We start from the raw sequence: 6,000 nt of genomic DNA, 5'->3' as shown, positions 1-6,000 counted from the left end.
CCATCTAATAAAAGGAGCCCATAAAAACACCAAAAATATAGAGAGAAAAGTACTATATTTCAGAGACTGCTGTCTCTCTCTTCAGGTATATGAATGAGAAAAGTTTACAGAAAAGGTGGTATTTATACCAAGAGATCCGTCCACAAGTAAGCCAATTTAGGTCACCCCCGCTGATAATCTTTCCTTTAATCTTCTTAAGCGTTGGTTGAATGAAAAACTTGGTCGACGACATCTGAAACCCACGCCCCTTTTGAGATGTTCATTACCTGCTTTCTCTTTTATTAAGGCCGATTCCATCATTTGACTCTTGTACGGCAGTTGCTGCTATAAATTACACGTGACAAATTCCAGTTTATTCTATGGTTATGTTCATTTATATGGTTGAAAATAATAGCCGAGTTCTGTTGTCCATACCTAACTGACCGTTTGTGTTGTATTAATCTCTGGGGAAGTGATTTACCTGTAAATCCGATGTAAGATTGGTCACAGTCTTGGCAAGGGATCTCATAGACCCCAGTGTCCTTGGGAGATGTCTTTTGTTGGACGTTAATCAGGGATTTGGCTAAGGTGTTTGGGTAGGTAAATGCAAAAAGGTTGGATTTTCCCAAGGGTGTGCGCGGTTATTCTCTTTAATCGTCTCCAGGTGAGGAATTTTTATTTTATTGTTGGGTGTGTCTCTGGTCTTGTCTTTAGGGGGTCGGTAGAAAATTACGTTTGCTTTTTGAATTGCTTTCTCAATTATATGGCCAGGATACTTTAAAGACGAAAGTTGTTTGCAAATTAGTTCAAATTCTTTTTCCAGGAAATCTGGGGAACAAATTCGTAAGGCTCTTAAGAATAGGTTGCTAGCTACACCTATCTTGATCGTAATGTCGTGATAGCTAAAGTAGTGAATATATGACAGTGAGAACGTTGGTTTTCTGTATATGGTAAATTTGTATTCTGTCGTGTCTCTGATTATTAAAACATCAAGAAAAGGAATTTTGTTGTCTGTTTCCCATTCAACTTTAAATTTGATGCTGGGCACTAATGCGTTTAATTTTGAGAGGAATTCATTAAAATTAAAATACCCCACCTATTATCCCAAAATGTTTAGAATATCATCCACGTATCTCATCCACAGCATGTTTTTGGGTTTATTGCATTTATTACTGTAGTTTTCAAAGTATCCATGTACAGATTGGCTAAAACAGGACTTAAAGGACTACCCATACTACACCCGAATTTTTGCTTGTAGAATGATTCCCCGAATGAAAATATGTTTATTAGATGCACATAATTCAACTAACTTTATTATTTTTGTCAAGCGCCAATGGGAAATGATCTGAATAGGGGGATAATTTTTCCCTTAAAAACTGAAGAACGTCCTGTACTGGTACTTTTGTGAATATGGAGTCTACGTCAAGGCTTAAAAGTTTTATGTTATGAAGTGGTATATGTGCTTCTCTGAATTTGTGACAAAAATCTTCCGAATGTTTAATGTGACTGGGAGAAAAAGTGCCTAAAAAAAGAGAAAGGAGGCCAGCTAACCATTTAGAAATTTTGTAATTGAAACTCCGGCGCATGAAACGATGGGTCTGAATGGAAGATTGTCTTTGTGAGTTTTGGGAAGGCCATAAAAGTAGGGTAATTTAGGATTAATTACTTTAAATTTCTCTAATAGTTCAATACTCTTTTTGTCTTGGCCAATTAATCTTACTTTCCGAAAAAATTCTGTTCTGGGAACGTTTTGAGGGGATTTTTCGTCAGTTTTTCGTAGGTGTTTGTCGCTAAGGAGCTGGTTGATTTTGTCGAGGTAGAAGTCTTTGTCCATTATTACGATTTTGCCGTCTTTGTCGGATCTACTTATTATAACATCTAGCTTTTTTAGCGAGTGGATGGCTATCATGAATCTGCGGGGAACAGGATATTTCTTATGAAGGTCAGTTAAGGCATTTAGTAACACTCCTTTTAAACATATCTCTTCACGGCTGTAGTTTTTGTCAGATATGAATTTGTCAAAAACCACTATGAAGTCTAGGTTGTATTTGCGGTCTGGCATAAGGGCAAAGGATAAGCCTAAATTTAAAACTAAATGTTGATTTACAGTAAGGGGGGTGTTGGATAAGTTTAAACTTTGTCTTGTTGTTCAAGATTATTCCATGCGCTATTGTCTATTAGGTTATTTAACTTGCGTAAAAGTCTGTTGAATGAGTCACGCTATTATAGGCAGCAATGTCGGAACAGAATGAAATCAGATACCTGTATATGTGGTCCGAAGTGAGGAGGCGAAGATTAGACTGAGTTCCATATATCACTCTGCGTAGCACAAAGATGTCGTTTCTCGTACTGGTGATTCTTTCTTCCAGGAAAATCTTGTGTGATAGAGGGAAGGGGTTTGATTGCAGCGTCCATCTCCCGAATCCGTACATTTTTGGAAGTACTTGTTCTTTGAGGCATTCTTCCAAAAAGTGTTTTTGGTTTTTCAGCCGGTGTAGTCTGTTCAGTTCTTTCTCAAATTTGCGGAAAACTGGCTTGACTTCTGGAAGTGAGTGAAGAATCGTGGAAAGGCGGTTGAATTCCATAATGGGCTGACAATGACTGGTAAAAATGTTCTGTAACAACAGAATTCCATCTAATAAAAGGAGCTCATAAAACACCAAAATATAGAGAGAAAAGTACTATATTTCAGAGACTGCTGTCTCTCTCTTCAGGTAAATATGAATGAGAAAAGTTTACAGAAGAAAAGGTGGTATTTTATAAACCAAAGAGATCCGTCCACAAGTAAGCCCAATTTAGGTCACCCCGCTGATAATCTTCCTTTAATTTTCTTAAGTGTTTGGTTGAATGAAAACTTGGTCGACGACATCTGAAACCCACGCCCCTTTTGAGATGTTCATTACCTGCTTCTCTTTTATTAAGGCCGATTCCATCATTTGACTCTTGTACCGGCAGTTGCTGCTGTAAATTACACGTGACAAATTCCAGTTTATTCTATGGTTATGTTCATTTATATGGTTGAAAATAGCCGAGTTCTGTTGTCCATACCTAACTGACCGTTTGTGTTGTATTAATCTCTGGGGAAGTGATTTACCTGTAAATCCGATGTAAGATTGGTCACAGTCTTGGCAAGGGATCTCATAGACCCCAGAGTCCTTGGGAGATGTCTTTTGTTGGACGTTAATCAGGGATTTGGCCAAGGTGTTTGGGTAGGTAAATGCAAAAGGGTTGGATTTCCCAAGGGTTTGGGTTATTCTCTTAATCGTCTCCAGGTGAGGAATTTTTATTTTATTGTTGGGTGTGTCTCTGGTCTTGTCTTTAGGGGGTCGGTAGAAAATTACGTTTGCTTTTTGAATTGTTCTCTCAATTATATGGCCAGGATACTTTAAAGACGAAAGTTGTTTGCGAATTAGTTCAAATTCTTTTTCCAGGAAATCTAGGGAACAAATTCGTAAGGCTCTTAAGAATAGGTTGCTAGCTACACCTATCTTGATAGCTATCATGACATTACTATCAAGATAGGTGCAGGACTAGGAACCATTCCCGTTTTCTAATCAGATTTTCTCTATCGCCGGTACCATCAACAACGTTGTTGGTTCCTCTTGACGGAATTTCGATTTTCATCGCCATTGATCTGCTTGACTGTTTTGTGACGTATTGGATCGTTGGTTTGACATACACTATAGTGGACTGTTTCTTGATCTCGGTTTTGACTATTTCTTTAAGATGTCTGATTCTCCTTATGTAATAAGAACTTGTGTGAATTAGGGCTGTAATGTGAGGTTGCCGAAGGCTTCGGTTGACCCTCACTCTGTATGTAAGAAATGTAAGAAAGATGAATGTTCTATTTCTAACACCTGTAAAGAATGCGAGAATTTGAGTGTAGAGGAGTGGAAGTCTCTAACTTCCTACTTAAGGAAGTTAGAGAGGGATAGAGTCAGGAAAGCTTCCTCCAGAAGCTTAAGTAGGTCTCGCTCAAACGAGTCTGTTTCCAACTTGGTAGCTCCTATCCCTAATGTAGTAGTTACACCCTCTCCCTCAGTATCAGCCCCTTCTCCCTTTACAGAACCTGCAGATTCGTCTTCGGAAATCGCAGGTCTCAAAGCTGCCCTTAAGAGTATGGAACTTAAGATGTTAGCATTAGAAGGTAAGCACAGTGCTGTGAATAGTGCAGTGGACAGTGATATTAGTGTCCCCAGTGCAGTGGAGGGTGGGTCTGATCGGCTCTGCAACGCTCCCAGGCCTAGACCTCTTTCAAGCTCCCAGGCCCAGAGGAGAAGGAATGTCAAAAGCCTTAAGGAGGTTGTGGAGGATCCCCACCGATCAGGCGTCCCCTCGGCAGGATCTGTTGCATCTCAGACTGCCAAGGATCGCTACCGAAAAAGCGTCCTTCGTGAGTGCTTCTCATCCTCCGAGTCATCGTCTCCCAGGCGCGGATGGAGCTCGTCCGAGCAGTCTCGCCCTATGAAGAAGAGCTGGAAAGCGCCTACGCTCGATTCTAGTCCTGAGCGCTTCCCAGAAGGTCCTATGCTGGACAGTAAGAGCGCTAAGAGAGCCAAGAGAGCCCTGGTTTCGCCCTCGTTCGGATGGGAGGCCCCTACTTCCTCCAGACTGCCATCCCCTTCTTCTGACAAGGAAAGGGATGAAGCTACCTCCAGGATCCTCTTGAACTTGCAGGAGCAGATCTCTTCTCTGGTTGGGGCGCTTTCAAAGGATCCTCGGCGTAGGAAAGACATGTCTCTTCCTATTAAGAGATCCTCTCATCGCGTGGAGTTCCCTTGCTCCAAGATCCCCTCGCCAGCTCGCTGTCTTAAGAGGTCCTACGATCTCTCTGCTTCGTGCTCTTCTGCTCGGAAACAAGAGGCTCGGGAACACTTAGCGACCGAGCCCTCCTCTGCTCCTGAGCACGAAGCGGCCGCGAGACATGAGGATCGATCCAAGTGCCTGCCCCGCACCGGACTCGATCCTCTGTCCAGCTGCTCGGCTCCTCACAGCCACGTTTCCACTCCCGGACACGAGGCTTTAACTATGCAAGATGCGCCAGCCAGGCGCGAGGCGCCAGTCAGGCTCACGGCAGCAAGTTCCCCAGTCAGGCTCTTGTCGCCAGTCAGGCGTGAGGCGCAATCCAGGCGCGAGGCTCCTTCCAGGCGCAAGGCGCCAGCAGGGCGCCAGGCGCCTTCCAGGATCGTAGATCCTTCCAAGAACTATTCGCCTTCCAAGCACGATGCGCCAGCCAGACGCAAAGCTCTTTCCAGAGACATGACTCTTTCCAGGAGCGAGGCTCCTTCCAGAACAGAGGCTTCTACCAGGCGCGAGGCTCCTTCCAGCTGCAAGGCGCCAGCCAGGTGCGTGGTGCCAGCCAGGCGTGAGGCGCCAACCAGGCTCGAGGCGCCAACCAGACGTGAAGTTCCTTCCAGGATCTATACACGTCCCAGGAATGAGACTCATTCCAGGATTTTGACACCAGGCAGACACTTTTCGACTACGGAACGTCGCCCTTCTCACGAACGTCAGAAGGACAGTACCTCTGATCCTTCTAAGCTCGATGTTAATTTCAAGAACCCTGTTGACATAGAGGCTCTTGATTTTCTTCGAACCCCTCCTTTACGTAAGGAGACAGCCAAGGTACGACCTTCTTCACCTGGAACTAAGCGTGCACAGTTTTTCTCCGACTCGAAGCCCCTCTCCGCAAGATCGGAGGACTACTGCGGAAGATTTCACCTCTAGAACCGAACGTTCTCCTTCAGCGGTGCGCTCTACTCTCTCTAAGGTCTAGATCTAGAGGATGTTTCTGACGAAGACCCCCCTGTGGATACGGGTCTGTCAGATTACAAGACCTTAGCTGGCCTCTTACTTCAAGAGTTCGGGGACTCGCTCACTCCTGCAGCTCCCCCTTCTCCACGGTCGCTTTTCTCAAGCACTAAGGTCTCTAAGTCCTCTTCCTTCTTAAAGATGCGCCCGGCCATTTCTATGAAGAAGGCTCTTCAGTCTCTTGGATCCTGGTTTTCCTCGAAGAGAGAT

The sequence above is a fragment of the Macrobrachium nipponense genome, chromosome 41 (genome assembly GCF_015104395.2).
Source record: "Macrobrachium nipponense isolate FS-2020 chromosome 41, ASM1510439v2, whole genome shotgun sequence".
NCBI lineage: Eukaryota > Metazoa > Arthropoda > Malacostraca > Decapoda > Palaemonidae > Macrobrachium > Macrobrachium nipponense.
This window is presented reverse-complemented; position numbering follows the sequence as displayed.